The following is a 17026-nucleotide window of genomic DNA, read 5'->3' as shown; positions in this document are numbered from 1 at the left end:
GGAATTCATATCATGTGAGATAATAAACGTGTTTATGGTACAAGTTACTTCTAGGTCAGTTTTCTATTATTTTCAGCTCTAGCCACCCTAACTGACACATAATGAGGTAGTTAACTACAAAAATACTGGAGTCAAGCTCCCTAGCTTCAAATCCTAGTTCTGACATCTCTACTAGGTGTGTGAGATTGGGCAAGTGACATATCCTCTATGGGCCTCCATTTCCTCATCTGTAAATTTGAAATAATAATAATAGTGGCTATTTCACTGCATGTTCTGAAAATCAAACAAGACAAGATATAGAAAGCACTTAGAATATTCTGGTATACGTAGTAAGCACCTGGGTTATACAGTCATACTGTAGCTCAATAAATGTAAATTTTTATTGAATTAAATTCCAGATAAAGAAACGGAGTCCAATATGTTGTCATTGTTGTTAGGTGTCATCGAGTTGGTTCCAACTCCTAGCGACAACGGAACAAAACACTGCCTGGTCCTGCGCCATCCTCACAATCATAGCTATGTTTAAGTCCATTGTTGCAGCCACTTTGTCAATTCATCTAGTTGAGGGTCTTCCTCTTTTTTGCTGACCTACTACTTTACCAAGCATAATGTTCTTCTCGAGGGTCTAGAGTCCAATATACATTAAGTAAATTGTTCATGGTCACATAGCTAGTTTGGGGCTGAGCTTAAACTAGGATGCAGTTTAGCAGAGCAATGGTGGTTCCATGGATCACAACAGTTCAATTCACAACCAATGATTCACAACCAATCATGGGGATGATGCAAAACCGGGCAGCTTTTAGTTTCGTTGTGCACAGGGTCACCAAGAGTCAGGGGCCAACTCCATGGCCGCTAACAATAACAACAGATCCAGAAACTGACAGAACGGGGTTCCTTTGGCGTTTTCCAGTGAGGAAAGCATCAGAGGCAGTAGCAATTATCCCTCAGTAGGGACAACGGATGTCTACAGATGACCAGTTTTCAGATCTTGTCTCAGAATAAAATCTAAAATTTCATGTTTTATGTTATGAAAATACAGGTCAACCTTCTACGTAAGTTTTAAGAGCAAATTTTTCTTCTAAAATTTTCCTTTCTTCCATGAAATCAATGAAGACTGAAATTAGGGAACTCCAGATTTTAAGAATGTCTGCTCACAGGCTCATTTTAGCCAGTGACTTTCACGTTTTCTTTTTATGATGGCCCTGGAATTTATTCTCTGACATAAGGTAATCCACACTTCTGCACACTGGGAGACTTTGCATGGAGAAACTTTGAGAATGACCCTCTGGCTAAAGAAAGAGAACATCTGTTATCAATTAAATGTAAAAGGTAAAGTCTTCTGGAATAAAATGAATTGTAATGTTTCAGTACACATAAAAACTACTAGCAAATATATAGTGCCTATTGAATGAGTAAGAAGTCCTAGTGGCGCAGTGGCTAAGCACTTAGCTGCTAACTAACTGAAAGGTTGGTGGTTCAAACCCACCAGCTGCTCCGCTGGAGAAAGATGTGGCAATCTGCTACTGTAAAGATTTACAGCCTTGAAAACCCTATAGGACAGTTCTACTCTGTCCTATAGGGTTGCTATGAGTGAGATTGGACTCAATGGGTAATGGGTATTGAGTGATCTGCATAGTTTTAAGAGCTTATAAAATAAAATATAATACATAATATAACTCACATTTAATTAGTGATATGGTATATGGTATAGTAAAATGATCACAGGATTTGAAGAGACCTTAGTTAAGAAATCTGGGTTTGAGTCTCAGTTTCAAATGACTTACATCAAAGCACTTAACTTTCAGAGGAGGATGATGATAATAATAATATATCATAAGTTTAGTGAGAGTGAGCTCTTCATAAAACGGAAAATGTTATGCAAATATTTCATTTACATCTCATATCACATAAGTAGCTTATCATTTTCTTTATTAAAGAGCGATAATTCTTGGAATGTGGAGAAAACACTGGGACAAACGGCCCTACATCTATTCTGACACCTTCCATTATTACTTCTGCCCTTTCTATTCATTTATTGAGAAAAATAAAGTTACCTTTGTTCACATAACTCATTGAAATGGCGTGTGGCTCATTGCCAGTGCATAACGCTACACTTGGCACAAAATAGGTGATTGAAAAGTTTACGAAATATTGACAAATGTTATCAAATTTCAGTGGAACATCCAGAGAATTGCAGTGATAAGAATAAAGGTAAGAAACCCATGAAGAAAGAAATTTATGCAAAGAGGTAGAATATCTGAGTAGAAAGATGAAAATCAAGGCATTTATGAAAATTAGCAGGAAGAAGGAGTCACTGTGTCTTCCCTAGTGGAGCCCCTGGAGAAGTCTATCCATCTTCAGCAGGGAGTGACCTGGTTCCAATTTCCTCCTTCTGCTTACATAGGCATCTCTGGCCAACTGCTCAGCAGGTCCTTGCTGGCTGACTTGCTCCCCTTCTCTGTCACGTTTGGTTCCCATCTCTCTCTTTCCTCCTACCGCCTGTCTTCTTTTTTCTGCCTTCCTCTTATCTGTTCTTTCTCTCTCCTTCATTGTTTATAAATGTGTGTGTATGAGCATCTCTGTGCATAAGTACGTTGTTGTTGTCGTTAGGGGCTGTCAAGTCAACTCTGACTCATAGAGACCCTAGGTACAATAGACTGAAATACTGCCTGGTCCTGTACTGTCCTCATAATCGTTGCTATATTTGAGCCCATTGTGGCAGTCACTGTGTCAAGCCATCTCATTGAGAGTCTTCCTCTTTTTCACTGATCCTCTACTTTTACCAAGCATGATGTCCTTCTCCGGCACTGGCCCCTCCTGATAACATGTCCAAAGTATGTGAGACGAAGTCTCACCGTCCGTACTTCTAAGGAGCATTCTGGCTGTACTTCTTCCAAGACAGACTTGTATGGACACCAACATACACACACAATCATACAAACTATATTAAAAATGAAAACTGTTGAATTCAATCAAACTTTATTTTAAAGAATAACTGGATGATATTGTAATAAGATAATATTTTTCTTTATTCATTGGTGTTTTTGTTGTGTTTTTGTTTTTGTTTCTGAACCCTTCTCCCATCCAAACAGAGGACTCAGAAAGGTTGTACCGTCAAACTGAGAAGAACAGAGCAGGAGATATAAAGGCCCTGAAACTGGGCAAGGAAAACCAGGAACCAAGGAGGCCGATGTACGTTTCAATAGATTCAAGCATGGAAAGATGGTGGTCAAGGATCAAATGGTCCCTTTTCTCCTGACCCTGATTACTTTATGATATATAGCGCCCCAGATCCCCTACTTTACCCCTGAGAACTTAGATGCAACCCTAGGGAGAAAACAAAATGGGAACTCTGAAAACAATTGAGATTTTCTGGAATTGACTATGGCTAATTTTTCATTATTGGTAGATTGAGGGCTGTAACTAGAAATTGGATTCATTTATTTTCACTACTACATTTTTTCTCCTTAATTTTTTTTTGGACGGCATATGTTTTCAGTATTGGAATGCATGCTTACTAATTGAGTGTGTATAAATTTTTGGTTGGTAATATGGATTTTAAGAAATCTAATCTGGCAATACAATCTGCCAGTGAGACAAGTGGCACTTTGGTGCCACCGATCTGCATGACAGTATGCCACTGAGAACTAGGTAGATAATTAATTTATTGCTGGCACCTTTCCATTAGGTTACATGGGGAACCTCTGGTTTTCCAAATACGACACAGAAAAAACAAAACAAACCCATCAGGGCTCCCTAACTATCACACAGGAAAGCCATATTATGCTTGCAGGCCTTATCTCACAGAAATAAAGCGGAAAAAAAGCAAAAGTTTACAAAACTAACACATCCAGGAAGCATCACCTAATAGGATGCTCAACCTACACAACAATGAGGCTCCAACTCTGGTCTGCTGAGCTCCACACGTTCAAAACGGACTCACCCTGACACTAAATGCATTAGAACTGGAATAATGCCTTACCTCGGAGGTCCAGAGGCATCAAAGTAGCTGGCATACCATTTATGCCAATGGAAGGGAAAGTGTTTGGAAAATTTTTAAAAAAGAAAATATACTACATACTTGACTTTATTGTCTGACATTTAATAGACATTATACCCTCGACACATTTCTTTTAAAATAGAATGAGTATTTTTACTTTCTTTCCTAAAACCATTGGGCGTTTGTGATCTCACCTGTGCTCTTTGGAGACAGAGGGTCATGAACCCCAGACCAGAACCATACGCCCCAGTGGGGTCATTATCTCCTTCCTTCTTGCATTTCAAAATGATGACTTTACTGAGGAAGAGCCTTTTCCATTCAACATATATTTCTATGTCTAGTCCACTAAGGTTATCTTAGGATGGCAAAGTGGAGACCATTCCCCAGAGAAACAAAACTTCCCCAAACCATTGCTGTTCCCAGAGCTTATGTGAAAGAATGTCTTCAATGAGCCATAGTTTGCCATCTACATGACATTTTTGCCTTAATAAAAGCAAAGGAGATAATAATAATGACTACCAAAGGTTTCTGCTAGTAGCGTTATACATTACCTCTAATTCCCTCAACAACTCTTCAAAATAGATATTATTATACCAAATTTACATATGAGAAAATTGAGATCCATAAAGGCCACATCACTTTGCCAAGGTGCCTTCACCTCACTCCGCCAAAAGCAGAGCCTGACACACAGGCTTGTGGGCAGGTAGTTTATTTGGAAGTAAGCCAGGGAGCAGGACCGAGGGACAGAGAGAAAAAATCAGGAAAGAAGGTTGCATTATAAAGTGGGCTACCTCTGAGGGTGGCAGAGTTTGATCCTGCCAGGGCCTCCTGAGGAGGCTTATGAAGTGTGTCACACAAGCATTTACCTTATGTCTTCTACCCTCAACTGGTCAAGGTGGACCACAGGTGCTAATTCCCTTGCACTTCCAGGTTTACACATACTAGTGCCAATAGTGTTCCCATACGTGCCCGGCATCTCAGTGTCAGAAAAGCCTGGGGTAGGAAGCTAGGCATTTGTGCAAACTGAGGCAAGCACTGTCATATTTCACTTGCGCAGAGCTGGCTGAAATCTGTGCCAAAGTGGTCACAACAGAAGTGGCTACAGCAAGAGGTGGGGGTTGGAGGACGTGAAGTGATATACAGAGGTGTCTGACACTCAAGGTCATATGGCTATTCGATATTTAAAATCAGGCCCACATGACTGCAAGACCTGGATACCTCCCATAATTCAGATGAGCTCCCAGGAAGATATTTGGCTTTGTGGAACTTAAGCATGAGTTTATTAACCTGGGCAATTAGATGAGGATCTGGTATTGATTTTGCACTGTATCAGAAGTGGAGCATTATGCAACCAGTCTTTGTATATCTAGGGGCATGAATTCTTCCCCCATTAACCTCCAAAATGGGTTTGAAAATAGATACACTAAATGCAGGACTCTAGAATGGCACTTTTCAGTAGAAATATAATATGAGCCACATGTGTAATTTAAAAAACTTTAGTAGGCACATTAAAAAATGAGAAAAAGAAACAAGTAAAATTAATTTGAATACTCTACTTAACCTGCTATTTCCAAAGTATTATCATTTCAACAAGTAATCAATTAAGAAATGATTATTATGATATTATACATTCTTTTTTCCCCCTTTGGTGATATAAGTCTTCAAAATCCAGTACACAATGGATCCAGTTTTATACTTACAAGCATATCTCAATTCAGACTAGCCAAATTTCAAGTGCCCAATAGCTACATGTAGCTAGTGGTTAAATCATACTGGACAGTGCATCTGTGGAATATTTTCCACTTATGAACTGAAAGAGTTACTCTATAAAGGCAATACAATTGCACTTTTCCTTAGGATGAGATGGAGTAGGGAAGATTTCTATACGCTCCTTTGACATTATGGCTTTGGGCTGTGTTATTTCTCTTTGAAATATACAAAATGTCAAATTGATAAGGTTCATGGCCAAAAGTAATTATTAGAACAGTCATTCGAAGACAAAACAAAACCATTCATGAATATAGTATTTCAGGGTTTATTTCCCCTGTTTACTTGTCTTTAAATTGCAGAATAGGTCATTTTTAACTTAGAAAAAAAAGTTTTACACTTCAGAGCTTACACCACATAGTAAACAATATAAGACAGTGATTCTTACAGATAGTTACAAAGTATCGTATTCCATCTGAATTATAATATGTAAACCTGTTTGCCTTTGCTCCTGTAAAAAGCTATCTATTTTTTCATGAGTTTATATTTCTCATAAAATGCATACATAATTTATATGAATGTTAGTGAAACATTTGTCAGATATGAGTAATATAGTATAGTGGTTAAAACCACAAGACTTAGATCTGGGTTCAAATCGCAGCTTTACCACTTACTGTATGTAACTATGAATCAGCTACATCAGCTCTTCCAGCCTTAGTTTTATCTTTCTGAAATGGGGATAACATCTATGTTACAGAGTTATAATAAGAGTTAAATTAAATGGATAGGGTATGTAGTAAACTCAGCACAGTGTCTGGCACATGGTTAGCACTTAATAAATGGCAGCTTTGACTATTACTCGTTTAAAAAAAAAAAACAAAAAAACAAATCCATTGCTGTCGAGTCAATTCCGACTCGTAGCGACCCTATCGGACAGAGTAGAACTGCCCCATAGGGTTTCCAAGGAGCACCTGGTGGATTAGAATTGTGGACCTTTTTGGTTAGCAGCAGAGCTCTTAACCGCCGAGCCACCAGGGCTTTATCTAACAATAAAGCACACTGCCAAGTGTATACTTTGCCTTCCACATTTCTCACAGTCTTATCAGTTAGAAAACATTTGTAGTCCACCTGTGGAACCACACAAATTAACCGTGAGTGCCCCTAAACCCTACCACATTCAAAAATTTATCGATAAAAGGGATATTTTTCATCTAGTGCTGGACAAATTTTTCAAACAAATCCACAGTCTCAAAGAAACCTGGCTGGGAAGGTGGCGTTTGTTTGTTTGCTTGTTTTCCTGTTCTTTTGTCTCTTAATCCCCACACTGTGGCCTGATTCTCACAGCAGCTGAAATTAGCACTTTAATTTCCACATTAGCTCCTTTATATTACAGATGAATAATGTGCTGGAATAAAAAGAGGGGTCTTAGGGGGAATTCCCAAACATAAAAAAAAAGTATTATGCCTCTTCCTGAACAGCCTTTTATATCCTGCACTGAATTATCACTGGCACGGGAGAATACGCCTCCATCTATTCAGTCTGGAGCCAAATCAGAAGCTGTTCCTCTGGGAGGCAGAAGTCTCCTGAGATAAACCTCTTGTATTACTTGCCCCGCAAGCTTCTTTTACTACCCACTTCAAGCCAAGTGGTTTATGTTACACTTGTCTCTAAACAAAATATTATAGATTGCACAGTCCTAACAACAATACCAAAAAAACCAAACCCTCCGCCATCGAGTTGATTCTGACTCATAGCAACCCTAAAGGACAGAGTAGAACTGCTCCATGGGGTTTCCAAGGAGCGCCTGGTGCATTTGAACTGCCAACCTTCTGGTTAGCAGCTGTAGCTCTTGAACCACTATGTCACCAGGGTTTCCAAACAACAATAGCTAAAATTTATCACATGCTGCCTACGGGCCAGGTACTGTGCTAAGCATTTGTATTAGCTTCCTAGGTTTGCTGTAACAAAATACTACAAACTGAGTGCCTTATAAGAACAGAAATTGATTGTCTCATAGTTCTGGAGGCTAGAAGTATAAATCAACATGTTGGCCCAGGCATGCTCCATGGGCAGTCTCTAGGGGAAAATTAAGTTCTTATCTTTGCCACCTTCTGGTAGGTCCATGGCTGTCCTTCCTCTTTTTGTCTCTGTGTCTCTTCTCCTCTTGTTCAGGACAGCACTATGATTGGATTAGAACTTACTCTAGTATAAACTGACTCAATGGCAATGGGTTTGGTTTGGTTAGTATAACCTCATGCTAACTTAACTGATTACATCTTCAAAGGCCCTATACGCAAACAACGTCATGTTCAAGATACTGGGGTTAGGACTTCAACATATCTTCTTGAGGGACACAATTCAATCCATAAGAGCATTTTACATCCATTAACTCATTCATTCAGTCCCATGAAGTGTCTTACAGATGCAGAATTGAAACACAGAAGTTTACTAACCTGCCCAAAAGCACACAGCTAGTGAGCGCTAGAGTCAGGATTCTAACACTGCATAAACACAAAGGAGACCTAAGTAAGACATGTCCAATCTACCAAGAAGTTCTCCTGGCTCTGCTTCCAAAATATCTTCCCTGTCCATTCACTTTTCTCCATCTCTAGAAATACCACCATAGTCTCAGCCACTGTCTTCTCTTGTCTGGAAAACTGCAATGGCTTCCAACTCTGCTTCCATTCTTGTCCCCCTACAGCCTCTGCTCCACACAGAAGCCAAGGAACATTTAAAAATATAAATCATCTTTTTCTCTGACTTTGTGCCACTGCATAAAGCCTTCTACTGGCTTCCCCATCCGTCTTAGAATAAATCCAAAGTCCCTATCATGGTCTTTCAGACTCTATATGGTCTGCATGCTGTTGTGCCCCTTGCCTCATCTCCTTCCACTCACCTCCTCACTCACCACACTACCTCAGACATACCACGCTCATTCTTTCTTTAGGGCCTCTGTACCTAAAGTTCCCTCTTGCTTGGTGTACTCGTCCCTCATGTCTTCACATGGGTCAATTCTTCTTGCCATCCAGGCCTTCAGCTCATGTAGCATGAGCCACAGCAGGAGAGTAGCTTGGGAAATGCTGACTAGTTAGTCTGATTGTAACTAGATTATATGGTGTGGAATTACCAAGAAGGAATTGAAGCTGGGAAGATAGGATAGGGCCAGGTGATAAATAATAATAGTAACTTAACAGTTTGCACTTATTATGGGTCCCACCATTTAATTCAATTTTCACAACAGTCCCAAGATGTAAATGCCACTATTTTCCCCCCATTTTACATTTGGGGAGGCTAAAGCTTAGAGAGGTAAAATAACCTGATCAAGGCCACAGAGCTATAAGTGGTAGAGCTAGGATTGAGCCTGGTCTAACTAAGGTGTAATGATTAGGATCACATGCTCTAGAGTCAGACTGCTTGGAGCCCGCTGCCTCACCCTCACCCCATTTATATCCCCATCCTTACCCCACTCCCTCCCACAGCGACCCCTAAGGAAATGCTTTGTAACCACCGAACACAAATTAAAAACCATTGTGGTGACAATTCCTAAGTGATAATGAAGAAGGGAATGAACTAGAAAGGGCCTGGAAATTCAAAGATTAATACAGAGGCTCCGACTCATTCAAGGAAATGCTTCACCTTGCCTGCATCTGTCAAATCAGAGCAAAAGGGAGACCCTGTTAGCAAGTTTGAAATGTTTGCTCCTCCCTCCAGCCAATGTATTTGTCTGACATAAACAAAAAAGTACATGAGCCAATGGCTGGGCATAACTCATTCACTATAAGAGAGGAGCTTAACAATAAGGCTTACCAGAAACATCTTTCAAGCACCAGTTCAGCTACTTAAAAAGTACTGCCTGAAACACTAATAAATGCTGGAAATTCATACAGTAGATCTTCACTATTTCATATTAGTTTTAACCCTGACATGAAATAAGGCTTCCGGAATTCTACAGACTTTACCGTCACAATGGTCCTCTACTCCTTTTAGAGTATGACAATTTTCTTTCAGCTTCTGCTTTCTTCACCCCAGTCTATAAGATTCCTTTATAAAAATCTAACGTCTTATCCTACTAAAAAAAATTTTTTTAATCAAAAGATATGTATACATGATCAAAATCCATAAAATAATAAATTCCATGAATATTCAAATTATCACTTCTAAATATAAACAATTTCAGTGTCCCTTTCACTTTATTTTGGAGTGGCATAGGTCAGTGTTTCTTAATTGGTACACTATATTGTATAGACAAATTCTTTATCATTCCAGACTCTACTGAGCACTGTAGGATGCTTAGTGCCGTTGGCCATCAATGGTACTCCCCAGTTATTGTGACGATCAAACTAATAATAATAATAAAATGCCCACATACTTGTCCAAGCATCCCCTGTGGGAGCATGTTGTCCTTTTTCCACCTTCCACTTTCTTGAGACATGCTGGTGTCTTAGTTATCTAGTGCTGCTGTAACAGAAATACTGCAAGTGGATGGCTTTAACAAAGAGAAATTTATTCTCTCACAGTCTAGGAGGCTAGAAGTCTGAATTCAGGGTGCCAGCTCCCGGGGAAGGCTTTCTCTCTCTGCCTGCCAGCTCTGGGGAACGGTCCTCATCATCAATCTTCCCTGGTCAAGGAGTTTCTCAGCACAGGGACCCCAGGTCCAAAGGATGTGCTATTCTCCTGGCTCTTGTTTCTTGGTGGTATGAGGTCCCCATGTCTCTCTGCTCACTTCTCACTTTTATATCTCAAGACAAAATCTAATCTTATAGACTGAGTCCTGACTCATTAACATAACTGCATGTAATACTGGCTCATTAACGTCATAGAGGTAGGATTTAAAACCAATAAGAAAATCACATCAGATGACAAAATGTTGGATAATCACACAATACTAGGAACCATGGCCTAGACAAGCTGACGGATATTTTTGAGGAACACAATTTGATCTATGACAACTGGTTTAAAAATGACAGCATTAAGACTTGATTCTATCTAGCATTCATAGGAAATGAATTGGTTTCCATATCTTTAAAATGAGCACAATATTAGTTCCTACCTGATAGGCTTATTCTATCGATCACATGAAATATGTAAAGCACAATGCCCAATACATACTCAGTAACATGGACCCATCCAGGTGAATATGCTAGCTTGAACATACTATCTTAACTTTTATTCCTTCCTCTCTAGGAAATCTATAGATAGGTGAACAGCTTTAAATTACTGCTCCATTCTGCAGTATTTGCCATATGCAGTATTGCCATATTTTGGGTCCTGTTTATTTAAGGAATTTGATCATTTAAAGCAATATTTTCAAAAATTAAATATAGTTTAATGGTTGGTACAAGATAGAATATTGTAGAAAGAGTAATGGGAGAGGGGAGAAACCCATTCTGGAAAAACCGATCTACCTTCTGAGAACTGTAGATCACTAATGTTCCAAGGAAATTCTAGAAAGATGGGTTTCCTTGGAAATTCATGGATTAAAAAATGATCTTTTAGGAATTCTCCTAGAGAGCATTCTTTCAATGGATGAGAAGTTAAATCAGATAATCTGAAAAGTTAATCAATTCTAAAGTTCTGTAAAATTTCTATAATTGGAGTAACCTGATCTCTAGCATTAAAGACATGAATGGCCTTCAATTACTTTTCCTTTGTGTATTGTGATGACTATACACACCAGCCTAAAGGTGAATCACTATTCCTGAACTGATAATTGTTTGGGACCAAAATGTGGCTTCCATCCACTGAGTTATATCTGCAGACTCACAGACATATAAACCTTTTTTTCACAGAGGCTTAAGTAAGCAAACAGTATGTGGGGCTTTTATAAAAGCTCAGTTCCAAAAGCAATGAAAATAAAGAAGAGGAAAAAAGGATCTTTTAAATCATCTTGTTGAATATGCTAATTTTATGTTAGATTTCAGTGTTAAATGATTTCAGGAGCAAAAATATTTTCTTTAGTTAAAGAAATTCACAGGGTTGGATATATCCTGTTATACTTCCAGATATTCCCCACCCCTCTCCACCCGATTCTGGACCCTGGGAGGCAGAGCTTTGTAGACTGTGTCAGCTGGGCTCCCTGGCTGTCTGGCTTCCAACTGGGTTTGGCCAATAAGAGAGACCAGCAGGAGATGGATAAATGGGAAAGGAATGAAAGAGGGATATTTCTTCTCTGGCTCCTTCATTGCTTGGTCACAGTAAGGTGGTTGCATTCCTCAACCAAATGCCACTTTATGGCAGCCCTCACTGACAGCCATAGACAGTGTCTCCAGATTCTAGTAACCATTTCCTCCCCTTGCCCCTTTAGACCTAGGGGTGGTAATAGCTCCCTACTGTTGCTAGCCTTAAGGTATTACACTATCCTTTGCTGCTTCCTTTAAATTCTGCAATACATCCTTTGTAAACACTCCTCAATTATTCAGTTTTGAGTATGTCATCTATTTCCTACTGGAGCCCTGACTGATACATTCACCTTCTAAGCTTGGCTACAAAATAATTTCATAACTACATTGTCAAGTCAGTTGTGGCACAATGGTTTCAAGTGCTGGTATGAGCAGTCACATGCTTGGATTAAAATCAGGGCACTACCACTTACTTACTACATGTCCTTGAACAAATTTCTTAACCTTTCCACATCTGAGTTTCCTCATCATTTATTTATTTATTTGTTTGTTTGTTTATTTTTGGAATGTGGACATCCAGTTTTTCCAGCACCATTTTTTGAAAGACCTTGCCTTTCTCCATTGAATTACCATTGCTCCTCTGTCAAGGATCAGTTGACTATTGTGTAGATCTATTACTGGACTCTGTATCTTTTTCCATTGATCCTTTTGCCTATTCCTTCATCAATACCACACTGTTTTGATCACTGTGGCTTTATAGTAAGTCTAGAAGTCAGGTAGTGTCAGTCCTCCAACTCTGTTCTTCAGTATTTTGTTAGCTATTCTGTGTCTTTTGCTTTTCCATATAAACTTATAATCAGTTTGTCAATATCCACAAAATACTTGCTGGGATATTGATTGAGATTGCACTGAATCTATAGATCAAGTTGGAAAGAACTGACATCTTAACATTATCTTCCTATCCATAAACATGGGATATCTTTCTTTTTATTTAGATCTTCTTTGATTTCTCTCATCAGAGTTTTGTAGTTTTCCTCATTTAGGTCTCATAAGGAGAGACTTTTTAAGCAACACACCAAAAGTTCAAGGCATAAAGGAAAAGTGTGATAAATCAACTATACCAAAAGAAAGCACTCTGTCTGTTAAAAGACACCTATAACAAAAGGAAATGGCATACCACCGACAGGGAGAAGATACTCAAAATACACACAATCAATTAGGGACTTGTACCCGAATATAGAAATAACTTCAAAACAACATGAAAAAGATAAGCAACCCAATGAAAAAAGAGAAAGGAATTATGAATAGACAATTCATAAAAGAAGAGATAAAAATGTCAAACCTATGAAAAGACGCTCAATGTATATAACACACCTCAGAATTGTAAAAATGTTAACTTTTTATTACAGTAACTTCAGATTTTTAAAAAAATAAAGACCTAGGCCACTGCTGATAAACCTAAAATATTCTTTGGTCCCTCTCTAGTACTGTCTGGTTCCCAGATTTATGATTATTGCCATGGTTACCAGGCAATTATGATCATACATTGTATATGTATACTCAAACCCGTTTTTATACTTAAATTTTATACATAAACACTGTTGTGTTGTTTTTAAATTGTACTAAATGGATTTTTTTTTTTTTTTTTTTACAAAAAGGAAAGTTAATAGTTGTTAAAGCCTGATATCAAATCCAAGGTAGGCCTGACCAAAATCCACACTTCTCCCATTATGAATAACTATGGAGATCTCCTTCTGGATCTCAGACGCTGACTGTTGTCCTGGGTGCAAGAGATCTAGTGTTTTCCTGGCTGAGATGGGTATACCCATACATACCCGTTGCCATAGAGACAATTCCAACTCATAGCGACCCTATAGGACAGAGTAGAACTGCCTCATAGGGTTTCCAAGGAGCAGCTGGTAGATTCAAACTGCCAACCTTTTGGTTAGCAGCCAAACGCTTAACCACTGCACCACCAGGCCTCCGAGATGGGTATAGTGTGAGGCAAAGTAGAGCCATGGGTGAACTAGGACTCTGAGAGCCAGAGGTGTGACTCTTGTGGAAACTCCTCGGAGAAATACAAGCTTCAAGCCCTGAAAAGGCTAAGTATACACGTGCATGCTGTCCGAGGCAGAACATAAATCGGGTAGCAGAACCAAGAGTCCAGCATCAGAGGAGATGGTGGCAGAAGAAGAAGCTGCCAGCAAACAAGATCTCGGGTCTTGCTAAGCACTGTCTCTGGTCTTTATGAATTAATAGATAAGAGGGCTCACTGAGTCTGGTCAGCTTAAAGGGCCAGGGAAGAAACAAACATTTTTCCTCCTGAAATTAATGATTCCTGGCTATGGAAGTTTTTTTTCTTCCTTTCATGTCAAGATCAAAAGAAATCACATCTTTGCAATCCTCTTTCCCCATTTACCCTTCTTTTTCCTGCCAGCACCAGGCTGGTGACAGCTAACATTTGATGCCCACCATGGCTTAAGAAGAAGTAGATAATAGGACCACAGAGCAGAGTGACTGACACAATGTAATCCCACCCACTTTTCCCTCTCCAAGAAAAACTCACCATCCCATTGCTGGGGGTACAAGCTGCATCAGCTTTTTGATGGAAAAAAGGATCATAGAAAATACTACCCAGGCGACTCACTGCGGGCCTGGCAGACGGAAGCTTGACTGAAAAAGAGAGACAAGCAGGTGAAAATGGTTCACAGAGAGGTCACAGAAGTCGATATAAAAAATGAGACAAAAGTCCTAGGAGCATAGTAAAGCTCTTCAGCTTTCATAACCCCACCACAATTGTGTCAGCTTAGCTGGGTCAATTAGCTGCCTACTCTATCTTCCTCTGTTGTTAATAATGGGCAATATCCTTTCCCTTTAAAGACTGAAAATGAGGGATTTGTGGTTATAGTAAGCTATCATTAAAAGCACATGAATTCCTAAAAGCCTCTGAAAATAAATTAGTCTTCACATTACCATCTGCAACCATTTCACCTCAGCTAGTGATCCCATTAGCCCTTGTGCACTTTAAATTGGAGCAGGCTTGGATATTACTTAAGGGAAGATCTCCAAGGGAAATCAAGTGGTTGCAGAGATCAAAAAGAGAAATTCCAAAGGTGATATCTTTCCTCTCACACTGCTCCACAGCCAAGACCCCTGTGTCACACGAGGGACACCAACTTGGCCATCTCTCAAAGATAAAGACAGACTCTCCAGTACAAGTCATCAATAAAAGTTCAGGACAACTGGAAGCAAGAAGGGAGTCTAAGCATGCAGATCCAGGTATAATCTACTTGCATTCTACCTGTGGGTCTCTACTTTCCAATAAACTAGGATAAGTTTGAAACCATTCTCCAACTAGATCTCTCAGCAACATCAGATGCTGTTGACACTGTCTCCATTTGGAACATACCTTTTCTTCTGACTTCTGGAATGCCACATTCTTTAGCTGCCAACTTTCTCTGACCACTGCTATGCCCAGCCTTTAAATGATGGGATTTCTCCAGGTTCTGTCCTAGGCATCTTCTTTTTCTCACTCTACTCTCCCTACATGATCTTATCCATATTCAAGACTTCCATTACAACCTTGATGCAGTTCACTTCTACATTTATATCATCTCTAAAATCAAATATACAACTTCCTACTTCACGTCATCTCTTGGATATCGCAAAGCACTTCAAATGCACCTGTACCAAATCAAGCTAATTACCTTTCCCATCTCAATTTTTTTTCCTTATATTCCCTCTCAAAGATATGCATTGGCAAATTTCTTTTCTATAAAGGGCCAGATGATAAATATTCTAGGCTTTGTTAACCAGTCTTTCTTTCACAACTTTGCGTTTGTAGCACAAAAGCAGTCATAAACAATACATTAAAAAAAGAGCATGGTAGCATTCCAATAAAACTTTATTTTCACACACAGGCAGCAGACAGGCTTTGGCCCATCTGCCATAGATTGGGACACCTGCTCTAAGAGACTGACTTCTCATCAGCTGCATTAATATCTTCCTCTCCCTCACAACTCTTACCTAAATTCTGCCCTGCAAATTTTACTTCTTAAACAACATAAATCCATCCACTTCTCCACATTTCCTCCACTATTACTCCAATCCTCTTTTGCTTTGATGACAGCACTGGTCTCTTGACTTGTCCCATTCACTCTCAGCCCCCTCCCCAGAGTGCTCTACATGCCACAGAGTGATCTTCTCAAAACGCAGATCAAGCCACACCACTTAACTCGGTGGCATCCTAGGTTCTAATGACAAAGACAAAATTCCCTAACCCAGCCAGCCATCCCCTTCATGGTTCTGCCTTTCCCTACCCCTCTAGCCACATCTCATTCTGTATTCCCCTTGCTTGTTTCTGATCTAGGTCCACTTTTGAATTTTTCTGTTCCTCTTACTTCTAGGGACAAGCCTTTGCACATGCTTTTTCCTCTTGCTGGCATGCTCTTAATTCCCCTCATCAGTTAGTACATTCCTATTCATCTTTTAGATTGAAGCCCAAGCACTACTTCCTTAGAGAAGACTTCGCTGACCTCTTTGACTAGACCATGTCTGCCACTGTAATTTATTATAGCACTGTGTACATCTTATGTGCATGACAGTCAGAGTTGCTATTTTATACTTGATGGTATGGTTATTTAATTAATATCTATCTAGACTATTAGCTTGATGAAGGCAGGAACTTTATTTCTTTTTGCCATTCATTTAGTCCCCATCACCCAGCACAGAAGTAGCTCGTGAATGAAGGAATTCATGAATGAATGAATGAGTCTTGAAGTGCATAGGGATTCAAACTCCTCCCATCTCTGATTTAATCAGTTGCTCCACTTCTCTCTATTTTATATACTGGAATTCCATAACAATTTTCTTTTTTTTTTTTTTTTTTTTTTTTTTATTGTACTTCAGGTGAAGCCTTACAGAACAAATAGTTTCTCATGAAACAGTAGTACACGTGTTGTTTTGACACTGGTTAACAACCCCACAACATATTAACCCTCTAAATTCTCAACCTTTTTTTTTGGTGAAAATACACATAGCCAAAGATACACCTTTTCAAAAATTTCTACATACACAGTTCAGTGACATTGACTACGCTCTTCCAATTGTGTTGTTATTCTCACTTAAGATGAAGGCTTACAGAACAAAATAGTTTCTCATTTAACAGTTACTACAGATGTTGCCCTATGACAATGGTTAA

This window comes from Trichechus manatus, unplaced genomic scaffold, assembly GCF_000243295.1.
Source record: "Trichechus manatus latirostris isolate Lorelei unplaced genomic scaffold, TriManLat1.0 scaffold00006, whole genome shotgun sequence".
Lineage (NCBI taxonomy): Eukaryota > Metazoa > Chordata > Mammalia > Sirenia > Trichechidae > Trichechus > Trichechus manatus.
Note: the sequence above shows the minus strand (reverse complement) of the source record.